Source organism: Pan paniscus, chromosome 6 (assembly GCF_029289425.2).
Source record: "Pan paniscus chromosome 6, NHGRI_mPanPan1-v2.0_pri, whole genome shotgun sequence".
In the NCBI taxonomy this organism is placed as follows: domain Eukaryota; kingdom Metazoa; phylum Chordata; class Mammalia; order Primates; family Hominidae; genus Pan; species Pan paniscus.
In genome coordinates this window covers 9139022-9155679 of record NC_073255.2, presented here as the reverse complement: position 1 = coordinate 9155679, position 16658 = coordinate 9139022, and the positions used below count along the sequence as shown (strand labels likewise).

General features: G+C 49.5%; 1 protein-coding gene across 4 annotated transcripts in view; it reads right to left on the bottom strand.

The window, feature by feature from the left end:
* The window catches only part of SDK1 (sidekick cell adhesion molecule 1), a 963741-nt gene that overhangs the window by 62646 nt on the left and 884437 nt on the right, over window positions 1-16658 (bottom strand). The gene's annotated exons all lie outside the window — the stretch shown is intronic.

The following is a 16658-nucleotide window of genomic DNA, read 5'->3' as shown; positions in this document are numbered from 1 at the left end:
GGTGAGGAGGTTAACTTGAGGTCCCAGCAATGCCTGGGATGTGACAGGGTCACTGCGGCTCTATCGGCGAGGGAGTCACAGGACTCCTGACTGCTGTGGTTTTTGTCACTAATATTACTGATTGAGATTAGAGAAAAGATAGCTGTGTTCCCATGACAGGTTCAGGCATCCCTGGCTATGAAGCCCTGATCTAGATGAAGTTCGTCCAGATACACAGAGTTGCCCCTCTAAGAGGGACAGGAAGCTCCGATGTTTGAGAACATGGCTGCACTTTGCTCTCTGAGGCCAGCTCTGGCTTCAAATTCTGAGGATCCAGTCTTCCCCTCCAGCCCCCTCGCTCCCCCTGGGGAGGAGCTCACTGGGGTGCTGTCTGCGTCTGCAGGGCTGCATGGCACACGCAAACCAAAGGACACATGAGGATGGTGCGGCCGCACCTCCGCGCATTACCACACCGCCATTAGGGGTGTGGCCGCACCTCCTCCGCGCCTCACCACACCGCCATTAGGGGTGTGGCCGCACCTCCTCCGCGCCTCACCACACCGCCATTAGGGGTGTGGCCGCACCTCCTCCGCGCCTCACCACACCGCCATTAGGGGTGTGGCCGCACCTCCGCACCTCACCACACAGCCATTTAGGGAGTTGGGAGCCCACGCCTGCGTTGCAGAACGTCTCCGTCCTGTCTGCCCCATGCCAGCTTCACACTATCTTTGAATTCCACGCTGCGCACTTTCTCTTGACGGCCTATTCTCTGCTACTCCCTCCTCCCACTGGGGCTCTCCCGGCTGTCCATGAGCTGGGCCCTGGGGAGCTCCAGGGCAGATGTGCAGGGGGCCTGGCTCCCGGAGGCAGAGGCCAGCCGAGCACTCCTCTCCGCCTGCCGCCGGGGCTGCGGCCCAGGAGTGCAGCCTTTTGACCGAGTGTCTTTACGGACCATCGATGGAGACGATACAACAGTCGCTGTCCGAGGGAGATGGCCCAGCACCCGGCTCTCTGGAGAGGCCTTCTTGGGAAAGACTGACCTCAGGACTCGCCCCTTCCCCATCACCCCCTCCCCACTTTCTGCTCTCTCCCCCCAACGCAGAATAAAATAGTAATTAACACCCACTCAGCCTGACACCAACTATTTATTTTGTTCTAACTGTGTGGTATCCGTATTATCACTGCCCACCCTGCCGTTAATGGAAATGTTAATAGCCCACACCAGGTTGTTGCGACAGATGCTCAGCCTCATTATCAGAAATTCTTATTTACCGCCCCATTAAACAACAGAATCACACAAAAAAACAATTCAATCAAAACTAACGGGAGGAATTTTAACAGCCGCATTAATAATCCAAAACATAAATAAAGTTAATGTCTTTTGCATGTTTGCCATCGGCAATTCCATTGCAAAATTACTGTTGTACAATTAAAATGTGAAAGGCAAAATTGAGCGCGGCCATTACCCTGGTAGTCGGTGAGACATCGCCCTCCCCCCGCGATAGCCCCAGGGTTTCTTTCCAAAGACGGCCCAACTCAGCGCGCCCACGACAGCTCTGGACTTGGATATCCGCCTGTAGGAACTGGTGGGGTCTGTGAGCGCCAGGTGAACCCCCATAAATTACGGGCCCGCATGTCCCTTTCTCTGGGGTGGAGACGAGCTGGGCAAAGGCCCATGGCCCTGTCTCAGGCAGCTGAGCCGCACTGCCGTGCCTACCAGCAATGCTACAGCAAGGCACTTCTGGACCGTAAAATTACTGCAGGCAACAAAGCATTTTTTGTTGACACCAGCAGGGAAGAGAGAAATATATGTCAACACTGAGCAAAGCGCGTCGGTTTGGAGACTTCTTTTTTGCTCCTGAAAGCCTCTGGGTCTCCACCCTGACAGGAGAACCTGACTTTCAGGAAGGCTCTGCCACTGACAAGCCCCGGTGCAACTCTCATTCTCCGTAAAGCGTGTGCAGTTTGGGAGACACGGAGCATCTGATTGTCGTTCGTTTTTTGTTTTCCCACCTTAGCATTTGCGGTGTAAGGATGACATACATACCAGCTTGGAAGCTTTTTTTTAATACATGAAATTATTTTTAAGAAGCATTTTAGACCGGCAATTGCTGGCGTCTGCTGCTAGGGAGATTGCCTGCAACCGGCATTTAAAGGGAAAGGTGCAAAGCTGGGGTTTTCTCTGCGGTCTCACGCTAAGGCTACGATGCCATCGCAGAGCTGAGTGACTCAGGTTCTTGGTGTGATGGGTCCTGTACCCTCGCCAGGGGGCCTCTGCGGCCTGGGAGAGGGATCTTGCCGAGGCAATGAGAGACAAGCTTTCGGGACTTCCGGAGGGACCCTCACCTGACAGCCATCGTGGAATTCCTGACATTTCTGAAATGTTCTGGAATTCTGGCTGGTTGCTTGGATGGCCTTGCGTGGCTGGGCGCTGGGGGCTGAGCCGGGTTATGGCGTGGCCTCCTGCCTCTGCGGGAAGGGGTGGGCTGGAGGCTACAGCCAAGCCCCAAACGGCAGCAAGGACGGCATTCTGTAGCCTCGCCCAACCTCCCTGGGCTCGCTGTCCCTAAGTGGCCAGCGAGCTTCAGCTGGATCAAAAGCAGCCGCTGGGACACAGTGGCTGCCCTGACTTAGTCTTAATTTGCTGGTGGGTGGAGAGCACCAGCAGCTCATGGTTCTAACTCCATGTCCCACCAGACCCAGGGTGAACCTGAGCCCTGCATGGCAGGCCTGGGCTGCAGCCCTCTCACCTCAGGGTTTAGGAACCTCTGCTGCAAGGTGAGGCAGCTGGACAGGCACCGGTGTGACTCAAATCTCAGGAGAAAAAAAACAAAACAAAACGGTTCTACATGGCATTTGGTGGAGGAGTGGAGGCTTCAGAGAGTGAGGGAAAGGTTTCAGAGCTGTAGGAATTAACTCTGCAGGGAGAATGATGCTCATTCATTCAGCCTCCGCCCACTCATTCAAAACATTCACCGTCCACCAGGCGGAAGGTCATCCATTTGATATGGGGACAGCGACATGGCCCTGTGACTGGCGGTCGCTCCAACTGAGGGAGGACTGCACATTTTCCCCTCTGGCCCCACGTGACCAAACAACTCACTTTCTGGAGAGTCACATGGCCTGCAACCTTCTCTTCCAGCAGCCCTGAGGCTGGCCAGTCACACGGGGGCTGCTCCCCCAACCAGAGTCTTGGGATGAAAATGGCAGGTAGCAGAAGAGAAGATGCCGGCACTCGGAGGGTGGCAGCAGGAGGGACCAGCACTACTGGTGGGACCAGCCCTTGGAGGTTGTTTGTTATCCCAGCCTAACGCTGCCAAAATCCTCCTGAATATTAACCAGGGTCTAGGCCTTGGGCTGAGGGACAGGTGGACACCAGATGTGAAAGACAAGTTTCATCAGAGAGAGACACGCATCACAATAATCACGGTGCCAGGCGGAGTGTGGGGACAGGGTCGGGGCCCAGAGAGCATGTCCAGCTAGGGATGTGGATGTTTCCTGGAAAGAACATCTGGCTGGTCCTTAAATAACAGGGAATATTTGAGACGTGACAGTGGGCCAGGGAGCAAGGGCACTGCTGACTATAGAGATGGAAGGAGAAAGAGTAGAGGGGTGGGAACACGGGGTGCATGTTAGGTTCACACCAGACAGGTGGTCATCCTACTGCTAGAGCCACTCTGTGCCGTGCCAGGTGTCTACTCTTGCCAGAACCACCCTGTGCCATGCTAGGCGTCTGCTGTTGCCAAAGCCACCCCGTGCCATGCTAGGTGTCTGCTGTTGCCAAAGCCACCCTGTGCCACGCCAGTCATCTGTTGTTGCCAAAGCCACCCTGTGCCATGCTGGGTGTCTGCTGTCACTAGAGCCACCCTGTGCCACGCCAGGCGCCTCGTGTCACCGGAGCCTCCCTGTGCCATGCCAAGCATCTGCTGTGGCTAGAGCAGTATTGGACCAGGATAGACCATGCCAGATTTCTACTTCCAGTTTCTGTAGCCCACTGACTGACTGTTTGGGTAAAGCAAGGTTTTAATGGATAATTTGAGAATCAGTGTTAATGTTTTAATACAATGAAATAATTTTCTTTATATGATTTTTAAAAAATTGTATATTCCTCAGTTTACTTTAATGACATCAACATTTTCCTGGTGAGATTCTCTTTCTGATTTCCTAAGGAACTATGGGAAATAGAATTCTCTGATCTAATTTACCTTCTCGGCAAATCTTGCTAGCAATCTGCTCCCCTGAGCAGGGGGACCTGGAGACAGGCTCCATTCTGGGTGACTCTGCAGCTCGGGAGGACTTCTCAATGAATCAGGAGGTTTGAAGGGATCACCCTGCTTCTACTCAGGTGGGGACAAGTGAGAGTTGAAGACAGACAGCAATGACTCAAGGCAGAAGTGCAAGAAAGCCAGCAGCAGAGCCTGAGCAGGCAACCCAGGAAACGCAGAGCCCTGTGTCTGGGCAAGTGCATAGCCCTAGGAACAAAGGACATGGTGCCCAGTGCACCCCAGACGTCTGAGCGCCATCTGCCCTGCCCACCAGGAGCTTCAGGTCCCTACATGAGCTGAGGGACGTAAGGGCTTTATTGCAACTATTCAACTCTGCCTTCCTATGGCAAAAGCAGCCTCCAACAATCTGTAATGCATGGGCGTGGCAATGTTCCAATAAAACTTTATTTACAAGAACAGGTAATGGGCTGGACTTGGCCCCTGAGCTGTTTGCAGATCCACCTCCTGCTACTTACACCCTTGGGAATCTCCTTCCCTTGAATGTGGGCTGAATATGTGGCTTGCTTCTAAGGAGTAGAATGTGGCACTGCTGTGACTCAGCAACAAGAGCCTGTGCCATCTCTCCTGCTCACCTGCTCTTGTGGTCTGGCCAGCCCATGCTAAGGAAGCCAGCTGCCATGTTGTGAGAGGCCCCATGGAGAGGCCCTTCATGGCAAGGAACTCAAGTCCAAAAGTCCACGAACAATGGAATCCCACTAGCAACTGCATGGGTGAGCCTGGAAATGCATCCTTCCCCGGTCGAACTTTCAGAGAAGACCACAGGCCTGGTTGACACTGTGCCAGAGACCCTAAGGCAAAGGACCTACCTAAGTTATACCCAGATTTCTGGCCCACAGAAACCAAGGTAGGAGATGTGTGTTGTTTTAGGTTACTATACTGGGATCATTTGCTGCGTGGTAACAGATGACTGATACATCCCAGCTGTAGCTCCAGCTCCTCTAGGAAGGTGCCGGCCTCAGCCAAGCCTCTGCACATTTTGAAGTCTCCAAGACCACCTGGAGTTTGGTGCAGCCCTTGCCATGAATGTTGGATTTCATGGTGTGGGTGTGCAGGTGATAACCCATTGTCAGGGTCCACATGTCTTTACACACAGCCAGCCCCGGCTCTACAGGTACGCAGGGCACTACAGGTACGCAGAGGAAATCTAAGAGATGCTCCTGGCCTTTTTTTGTGGGGTGGGGGGATGGAGTCTCACTCTGTCGCAGAGGCTGGAGTGCAATGGCATAGTCTCAGCTCACTGCAACCTCTGCCTCCCGGGTTCAAGCTCTTCTCCTGCCTCAGCCTCCTGAGTAGCTGGGATTACAGGCGCCCGCCACCACACCCAGCTAATTTTTGTATTTTTAGTAGAGATGGGGTTTTTATTGGCAGGTGTGTCAGTGAGGATGACAGAATTCTAGAACTGTGCATGGGTTAATTTGAGTGGTTTGCTGAGTACAGGTGCCTCAAGAACACAGAAGAGGAGGAGTTGCTGTGTGCTCTAAGTTCCAACTGAGCACAGGGATGTGTGGAGAGAAAGGCAGAGCACTCCAGGTGAGGGGCTGAGAGCAGCACAGGTATGGCGGCTGGGACAGGGGACACTCTCCTTCCATAGCCCCAGGGGATGGCCTTAGTCTGCTCTGCTGTGACATGGCAGCTGCAATCCTAACAAACCGAGTAGCTTTAAAGACTGTGTTTTAAAAGCAGTTGTTTCCATAGGAAAAGGAGGATGAGGCCAGAGAGCTTCAGACTCACGATAACAAACATATTTGTCCTATAGATATTTCCATTTTAAAGGTTAGCTCTGAACCCTCAATACTGCTAGACAACTCTGGCGTTTGATTTCGTCCAGTAATGATCTTTGCTTCCCATCATCAGGAAATAGTGCTTCCACCTTCTTATCAGCTCAATAGCCATCATCATGCACTGTTATGATAAACAAAGTTAAAAGACGCTTGAGCCAACCGGCTCTGCGGCTTGTGGACTGTGTGTGCTTCCTGGCCCGCAGAGTGAGTCCCCATCACAGGAAGATCCGGGTCCTCACAGATGATGACGGCATCACAAGCGGTGGTGTTCCTCCACGGTGCAACCCACAGCCCCTAACTCATTAACTGCATTATATGCAGTTTGTACACACAAAATTCAACCTGTTGGAGAAAGACTGTATTCTCCTTTTAGAAAACTGAGGCAGGGTACGCTGGCTCACACCCATAATCCCAGCACTTTGGGAGGCCGAGGAGGGTGGATCACCTGAAGTCAGGAGGTCGAGACAAGCCTGGCCAACATGGTGAAACCCCTGTCTCTACTAAAAACACAAAAATTAGCCAGGCGTGGTGGTGCGTGCCTGTAATTTCAGCTACTCTGGAGGCTGAGGCAGGAGAATGGCAGGAACCAGGGAGGCGGAGGTTGCAGTGAGCCGAGATCACGCCACTGCACTCCAGCCTGGGCGACAAAGCAAGACTCTGTCTCAAAGGAAAAAAAAAAAAAAGCAAAGAAAAAAGAAAGAAAAAGAAAGCTGAGGCTTCGAGGGGTTAAGTCAGAGGCCTCAGAATGAGCTCGATATGAACTTGGATCTGCCTAACCCTAAGGTCCAAGCTGCTTCTCTAAGGTGGGAGTTGCACAACTTTAGGTAAAGGCCCAGATAGTAAAAGGATGTTAAGCTTTGAGGGATGTAAGGGCTTTGTTGCAACTATTCAACTCCACCTTCTATGGCAAAAGCAGCCTCCAACAACATGCATGGGTGTGGCGGTGTTCCAATAAAACTTTATTTACAAGAACAGGTAATGGGCTAGGCTTGGCCCCTGAGCTGTTTGCAGATCCTGCTCCGAGGCAGAGGAAGGAAGTGCAGGAGGGCTGCGATGAGAGCAGAGGCCTTGACTGGGAGCTGGTGCACCAAGTGCAAAGAGCCCTGGGGCAGAATTCAAAGCACCTGGCCCAGGTGTCCCAGCCAAAACCCTTGTGACTTTGTCCCCATCCTTTAACCCTAGAGCTGTCAGGGGTGCAGTGGGAACTGGCAGTAGGTTCTGACCACTCTGTGAGGGGCAAATGAGGGGAGTGTGTGATGGGTTTGGGCCACTAGCAGAAGGTGGCGCTTCTGTGACACCCTGCAGGAAACAGGAGCTACAGGACATTTCCGCAGAGGCAGGTAATGTGACATGAGAGGCCCTACGGGGCAAGTGAGGCCAGGAGGGCACAGGCTGGCTTCACGCCCTCAGTGCCCATGTCCTGCAGCCCTCTGTCTCAGTGCTGATTTGATTCCACAGGGCCTCGCTGCGTTGGATGCAGTGGGCAGGCCTGTGCGTCCTGGTCCCACGGATGAGCTGAGCATTCCTGGAGGACCCTCTGAAACCACCTGCACTTTGCTTTTTCTCACCTGAGAAATGAGAGTAACCTTTAAGCCCTGCCTCTGCTTGCGTGTGGCAAGCACCTGTCGTCTATGACAAAGGAGACCACCGCAAGCAGTGGGTGGGGGTCTCCCTGAGATTCTTACAGTCCTCCCACATCTGAAGGCCAGGAGCGCCTGCGCCAGACACCAGGTGATCTCTGGTCCTCGAGGGGAAGGTCAAAGGAACACTGTTTACAAGACCCAGGAGCAAACGGGGGTGGAGAACAGGCCAGGCCAGCAAAGAGCTGCAGGACAGTGAGCCTGACGCCAGCACCAGGCATTCCGCTCCCCTGTCCACCATCGCAGAAGCTGCGGATGGGGTTTTGCAGCCTCACACAAGCCCGGCCCGGCTGGCTATTAGGCCTTGACCGCGAAGCATCCATTCTTTTTCTCCTTGCGGGAGAATGTTTTCAAATAACTTTTTTTTTTCTGAGATGGGGTCTTGCTCTGTCTCCCAGACTGGAGTGCAGGGCACGATCACAGCTCACTGCAGCCTCAACCTTCCGGGCTCAAGCGATCCTCCCACCTCAGCCTCCCAAGTAGCTGCAACTAAAGGCATGCATCACTATACCCATCTAATTGTTTCTTTCTTTTCTTTTCTTTTTTTTCCAGAGATGAGGTCTTGCTACGTTGCTCAGGCTGGTCTCAAATCCTGAGCTCAAGCGATCCTTCCACCTCGGCCTCCCAAAGTGCTGGGATTGCAGGCATGAGCCACCACGGCTGGCCCCAAGAACTCTTAACAAGGGCAAAGTACCACCAGTCTCTGTCCTGGCCAGCCTGGGTCTCCTCGCTGCTCTAACCCCAGGTGGGAGAGGAGGCCAAGGTTTCATGTTTACCCGTGTGGATTGCACAGCAGATCGTTGGAGGCCACTCCCATTATTTCTGTTTAATAAGATGAAAAGTTAAATAGCATGCTCCAACAGGAAGCAAGGCTGGAGTTCAAGCCTAGACGGTCTCATTCCAGGGCCTGACTTTCCTAGCTATGGCCTTAGCATCTCTGGTCTTGTCCTAAAGAGTCAGGGGATGGAGAGAGGCAGCCCTTGTTAGCCAAGAGTCAACATCCATCGGATAAATCCTCTCCGAATGCTTCTCCGCTAGGTACCGTGAGAAGCACTGGCTCATGAGGTAGGATCTGTGTGCCTGGGATGGCATCAGCCACTTGTCCTCACGTGGTGCATGGTCTAGAGCAGGCCACGGGCAGGTCAGCAGGCAATTCCCGCCCTCAGGGTGGGCTCTGTGCTGGGAATGAGCCCAGAGCACTGTGGGCGTGAGCAGCAGAGCTCCCCAGGCAGTGCCTGGGCCTAGGAGGGCTCCCCTGGCCAGGTGCATCCAGGCAGAGACTTGAACAGTGGAGAGGAGAGTTACGGCGTGGAGAGCATGGGGCAGGGAGGGGCCAGCAGCTGAGGTGGAAGAGGCTGTGTGTTCAAAGGCCCGGAAGAGATGGCACAGCACGTCCAGGGGACTGAATGGCTTTAGAGATCAGAGGTTTCTCCGGGAAGGTTTGAAAGCAGAGAGTGAGACAGTCAAAGCTGTACGTGAGAGAGATGGCTTTGGCTGTAGCTAGGGAGTGCACAGGGTGTGGGGACCCAGCCCGGAGGAGCTCCTGCAAGGACACAGGCTGCAGAGGGTGGTCTGAGTGAGGGCGGGGCTGCAACAGGGAGAAGAGTGACAGAGGCGGACCTGTTGGCAAGGGCCTGGAATCCACCAGTTGCAGTGACCAGGGGACCAAGCAAGCCGAGGCCTCGAGGGGTTAAGTCACATCCCCCATAACGAGCTAGATTCAAACCTGAATCTGCCTTGCTCTAAGGTCCACGCCGCTTCTCTAGGCTTGGACGTAACGATACTTCCAGTAAAGGTCCGGACAGTAAGGGTGGTAAGCTTTGAGGGACTGAAGGCTTTACTGTAACTATTCAAAGCTGCTTTCCTAGGGCAAAAGCAGCCTCTGACAATATGTAATGCGTGGGTGTGGTGGAGAGACTTGGGCTGAGGTTGGGGTTTCTGTCATGGATTTTGGGGTGGGTGGAGGCACCCTCCCAAGGGCACATGTGAGCAGGCTTGTTGCCACCGTGGCTGCTGCTGCCGAGAGGCTGGGGAGGAGCAGCGACAGCTTCATCCCCAGGCAGAGCTCCTGCGGCACTGCTTCGAGGGCCCTCTGTGGATCTGGTCTTCTCTGCAGCCCTGCAGGCAAGGAGATTGAGCCCCAGGGAGGTGGAGTAATTTACCCAGGGTTATGGGGACGGAGCCAGGAGCCAGACCTGGGCATTCTGGCTTCTAAGTGCTTGCTCTTGGCTACTACACAGAAACTCAATTTTGGACAAGTTGGGTCAAGGAACTTGTGGGTCCACCCGGCAGAGATGCCAGGCAGACAGTGGGAATCACAGGCCTGGGTTCCCCAAGAGACTCCCAGGCGGGAGGGGACTCATTTGGGAGCTGTGGCTCCAGAGGCAGCTGAGGATGGAGAGTGACGTGGGGGAGGGACCGGGGAAAAGCTGAGCCCCAAGGAACCCCAGAGAGAAGCAGAGCTGCAGCAGCCAGGGCAGAGTGTTCTGGAAACCAGGCAAGGAGTCGGCCTCAAATCAAAGGCCAGGGCAAGACCGGGGACGCGAGCACCCACTGGACTCTGCAACAAGCAGCGCATTGCGTGACTATAAGAAATCACGGTGCACCATTTCAGAGTTGCTAGAAGAGTAGGTTTTAAATGTTTTCACCACAAAAATGTGATAGAATGTGATGTGATGCAGATGCTAATTAGCCTGATTTAATCATTCCACATGGTAAACATTACTTTGTGCTCCATAAATGTATATGATTATTATATGTCAATTAAAAATACAAATTTTTTTTTTCTAAAGCAGCTCATTGATTTGCATCATGGTTTCAATGGCATGGGTTAGGGCTGGCAAGTCTAGAAGGACAGAACTGTGGGCTGTCAGAGCAGAAAATTCCAGGGGAATTCAAATGCTGACTAGCTAACCGATTACACTAAGAGATTATTATAATTTTCTTAGGTGTAAGAATGACTTTGTAGTTATACATTGTGATGGTTAATACTGAGTGTCAACTTGATTGGATTGAAGGATCCAAAGTATTAATCCTGGGTGTGTCTGTGAGGGTGTTGCCAAAAGAGATTAACATTCGAGTCAGTGGGCTGGGAAAAGCAGACCCACCCTTAATCTGGCGTGCACCATCTCATCAGCTGCCAGTTAATATAAAGCAGGCAGAAAAAACGTGAAATGAGTGAGACTGGCCTAGCCTCCCAGCCAACATCCTTCTCCCATACTGGAAGCTTCCTGCCTTTGAATATCAGACTCCAGGTTGTTCAGTTTTGAGGCTCGGACTGGATCTCCTTGCTTGCTCCTCGAGCTTGCAGATAGCCTATTGTGGGACCTTATGATCGTGTAAGTTAATATTTAATAAACTCCCATATATATGGGAGTATATATACACACATATATATACATATATACATATATACATATACATATATACATATATACATATACATATATACATATACATATATACATATATACACACATATATACATATACATATATACATATATACATATATACATATATACATATACATATGTACATATACATATGTACATATATACATATACATATATACATATATACACACATATATACACACACATACATATATACATATAGTCACACATATATATATACATATATACACACATATATACATATATACATATATATACACATATATATACATATATACATATATACATACACATATATATATCTCTCTCTCTCCTGTAAGTTCTTTCCCTCTAGGGAACCCTGACTAATACAGATTTTGGTACCAGGAGTGGTTCTAGAGAGACAGAATATTCAGGATGGAGTTCTTCTGTTGGTTTTGGGGTTTCTGGAGTTGGCTGCTTAATATGATTAGATCCAAAAATGCTAAGGACTCTACTTCTAGTAGTATGGAGAATGCTGATAGTCCTTGGCATGAATTGTTTAGAGAGTTATGCAAAATAAATGCATCTGACACTCCTGATTCACCGCTCATGAGAGGCAAGGGGTTTAGGGACTCTATACATAATACCTTTGACCATGTGTGGAGAACCAAGAAACATAATGAAGCTGGTTGGTTGCTCCTAAGTTCAATGCACAAAGTGATGAAAGAAAATGATGAACTCAGGGATTCTGTCTCCCAGCTTCAGAAGCAGACACTGAGTCTCAAATCTGCTAAGATTGCCTTGAGTGACAGTCTTCACTCCTGTAGAGAAAGAGCTGAAATTGTGGAAAAACAGACACAAGCTCTTACCATGTGAGTGGCTGACCTGCAAGTTAAGGTGCATGCACAGCCTTGCCAGGTGTCTACTATTAAAGTGAGGGCACTGACTGAAAAAGAATGGGACTCTGCAACTTGGAATGGGGATGTGTGGGAGGACCCTGATGAAGCTGGGGACACTGAGCTTGTAAACTCTAATGAACCTTTTTTGCCAGAAGGAACAGCTTCCTCATCCCCAGTAGTGGCAATATCCCAGCCTATTGTTGGTCCTTGTGATCAGGTAAGTTAATATTTAATAAACTCCCCTTTATATATATATATAAATATTTTAATATATATTTATATATAAATATTTTAATATATATTTATATATAAATATTTTAATATATATTTATATATAAATATTTTAATATATATTTATATATAAATATTTTAATATATATTTATATATAAATATTTTAATATATATTTATATATAAATATTTTAATATATATTTATATATAAATATTTTAATATATATTTATATATAAATATTTTAATATATATTTATATATAAATATTTTAATATATATTTATATGTATTTTAATATATATTTATATGTATTTTAATATATAATATGTATTTTAATATATATTTATATGTATTTTAATATATATTTATATGTATTTTAATATATATTTATATGTATTTTAATATATATTTATATATATGTATTTTAATATATATTTATATATAAGTATTTTAATATATATTTATATATAAGTATTTTAATATATATTTATATGTATTTTAATATATATTATATGTATTTTAATATATATTTATATGTATTTTAATATATATTTATATGTATTTTAATATATATTTATATGTATTTTAATATATATTTATATATATTTTAATATATATTTATATATAAATATTTTAATATATATTTATATATAAATATTTTAATATATTTATATATAAATATTTTAATATATTTATATACTATATATTTTAATATATTTATATACTATATATTTTAATATATTTATATATAATATATAAATTTATATATAATATATTATATAATATATTTTTATATATTAGATATTTATATATAGCCTATTGGTTCTGTCCCTCTAGAGAATCCTAATACATATGTTAAAGAGTCATTATAGGGATATATAGTAAAAGTATTTGTGAATAAAATGATAGGATGTTGTAAACCTCTATATATGATGTCTGAGAGCTGCTTGAGGCTCACACGGGAGGGGAGGAGGTGGATGTTTGGATGAAGCCAGACTGGCCATGGTGCCTTGTGGTTGAGCTGGTGGTGAGTGCAGGAGTGTTCTCCACACAGGCGGGTCTTGGAGATATTGTGGGTTTGGTTCCAGATCATTGAAAAAGGGAGTCATGTACATGTTTTGGCTTCCTAGTGCATATAAAAGCTATGCTTCTACTATACCATAATCTGTTCAATGTGCAAAGCATTCTCTGAAAAAACACGGTACATACCTCAGTTAAAAAATACTTTATTGGCTGGGTGCGGTGGCTCACACCTGTAATCCCAGCACTTTGGCGGGTGGATCATGAATTCAGGAGATCGAGACCATCCTGGCTAACACAGTGAAACCCTGTCTCTACTAAAAATACAAGGAATTAGCTGGGAGTGGTGGCAGGCACCTGTAGTCCCAGCTACTTGGGAGGCTGAGGCAGGAGAATGGCGTGAACCCGGGAGGCAGAGCTTGCAGTGAGCCAAGATAGCGCCACTGCACTCCAGCCTGGGCGACAGTGAGACTCCATCTCAATAAACAAACAAACAAACAAAAAACAAACAAACAAAAAATTTACTGCAAAAAAGATGCTGTCACAGAGACGCAAAGTGAGCACGTACTGTTGGGAAAATGGCACTGACAGCAAACCTTCCATCTGTAACTGACACAGTATCTACGAAGCACACTAAGGCCAACTGTGAGGAGTGTGATGCACCTGCACTTGTCTGTCTCCTTCTGTGTATGCTTGAGATTTCCCTATCTAGAAGTTAAACAACAGAGAAACAGGCAAAGAGGGGAAGAGTTCTCTCGGAAGAGAGTGTGGCTAGAGAGGAGGAGCAGGGCGAGGGTTTGAGAGAGGCCTGGGGGTGGGGTGAGAAACTGCCGTCAAAGCCCTTTCAAATCTGCTGTTCTGGTGCACTCTCAACAGTGGGTTGGATGTGAACCCCACTTTTGTGCGTGATGCGCGGCCCTGGGAGGGGTGGTCTGCCTGGCCACACCTGTGGAGATGGCGCTTCCCTCCTCTGTGGGGATAGCCCAGCTTCTCCTATGGTGCAGAGCCCACCTGCAGCCCCCCATCCACCCTGAGCTCTGCCACTCACAGGAGACCCTAACCCTTGCAGACTCAACCCCAGAGAAGGTCGCAAAGGCCCAGGCCGGTGATCCTCCCTCTCCCTGGCGGAGCAGCTGAAGGGCAGGCCAGTACCTCGGGGCTCTCTCGCTCCCTTCGGTGCCAGCAAGTTGCTGAGCAAGTGGGTGCTGAAGAAAGGCCTCCACTGGCTGCCAGTGTGGCGACCTGGAGGGATCCCAGAGAAGCTGGCTAAGGAGTGAAACTCAGGATGGTGAGAGGTGCGGGAGCCTTTCCAAATGCAGCAGCGGGCACCGCGCGATGCTCCACAACCTTTGTCTACAGTGATGGACGTCAGATGAGTAATACTACCAGCCCGCCACCAAGGCCTCCTGGGCATCTGCCGGGCTGTGCGTGTGAAGCCTGAGCACGAAAGGGAACCCTGGCCTGGGGGCCAGGAGGACGCCCATGTGACCATGGCGGGGGAGGGCCTGGGGGCCAGGAGGACACCCACCATGACCGCGGCGGGGCAGGGCCTGGGGGCCAGGAGGACACCCACTGTGACCGCCGCGGGGTTGGCCTGGCAGGACCTCAGAGTCCCTGGGGCCAGTCTCAGGAGTGAGCTTGATTTTTCCCACATACATAACAGGGATCCCCTGAAGGGTGGAAACAGAAAGTGAGGGGATAGGATTTGCATTTCACAAGGGTCACCCCAGCAGAAGTGTAGAGGATGGGTGGACACAGGCCCCAGAGGCTTCCCTGAGAGCCCCCGCCCAGAGAAGCCCGGCTAGGCTCGCACCTGTAGGCAAGGAGCCTCCCCGCCCTCCACCCTCCGGCCCAGCATTGATGAGGCTGGTGTCAAGCCCATCCTCCCTCGGGGGCTGTGTCTGCCTAGGGGCACCACAGCTCCGTCCTGGGAGCTCTCTGAGAAGCTGCTCCTATCACCCGCCCTTCGGCAAGAGGCTGTCCCGGGATAGCATATGCTGCAGAGAGCCTGAAGGAAGCCGTGAGTCCTGAAATACTCCCTGGCATGGGGAAGGGGTGGGCCAAGCTCCCAGTCAGTCAGCAGTGCCTGTGCACAGCCCGCTGTGGGCCGGGTGCAGCGCACTGGAGAATCCCCCATGGCGGAGGCACCTGCATCCCACAGTCTCTCCACTCTGCACTCCTTGGCGAGGGCTTGTTAGTGCATTTGTGCCTGAAGGGAACGTCTGAAACAACACGAGCTGGAGCCCAGAGGGTGGGATAGCGCTTGGGGAGCCCCCTGCGGACTCCGGATAAAGCTGACTCATCACTCTCATCTGTGAAACGGAGCAACGGTTCCCACCCAGGGGATGGTGACCATCTGTGCCCAGCACAGTAAGCTCTCGGCAGATGTTTATCCATCATCCAGGACCGTGTAGACAGCCCTGTACGCAGCACAGCCCACCGGCATCAGTTGGGAGACTGTGGCCGCAGAAATGACAGGTGCGGCCTGTGGTTTGCACAATGTCATTATCGCGTGATATGTTAATAATTACCCAGGGAGCCCTGGGAACGTCGATGATGAGACAGTGCAGCCTGTGGAGTCGGGGTTGCGACGTTAATTACCCTGTAAACAGGTGCCATTCACTCTTCCCTACAAACACATGTTTTCAAACTGGCGTCACTGAAGCCTTTTAATTTCACTTAATAGGCACTAGGACTGGCTTTATTTGTCACTAGGGGGAGCTGAAACAGCTAGAAGCTGTGCTTTTTTTTTTTCTCTCATTCCAACCAACAGTAATTAAAAACTTGGAGCACTTAGAAGAAAGGTAGGACCCATATTGTACGACAATTTTTTCATTCTTAAAAACAGCAAACAAATATTTTCAAGACACTTTTCTGTCTTTCACAGCCACATGTACACCAGGAGCAACCAAACACCACCTAAAGCCACCAAGTGATTTTATTTTATTTATTTTTTGAGACGGAGTCTCACTCAATTGCCATGGCTGGAGTGCAGTGGCACAATCTCGGCTCACTACAACCTCCGCCTCCTGGGTTCAAGCGATATCCAGCTAACTTTTTTATTTTTAGTAGAGATGGGGTTTCACCAGGCTGGTTTCGAACTCCTGACCTCAAGTAATCCACCCGCCTTGGCCTCTCAAAGTGCTAGGATTACAGGCATGAGCCACCATGCCTGGCCCGCCGAGTGATTTTAAATGCTGAGCGTGGGTATCTGTCTGTCTTCTGTTTTTGGTGAAAGTTGCGGGGCTAAAGGCCACAGTGCTGGACACTCGGCTCTCATCTGAGCTTGGCAGCCACTCCCCATTGGGTGTGGAAAAAAGGCAAGTCCTGGCTCCCTTTTTGGGGAAAACCTATGTTGCTCTTTTTGCTGGACTAATATTTAACATGCCTGAGTAACCATGGGAGCCTCAGCCTTGAGCTGCGATTGGTGGTGGGCAGAGCAGGGAC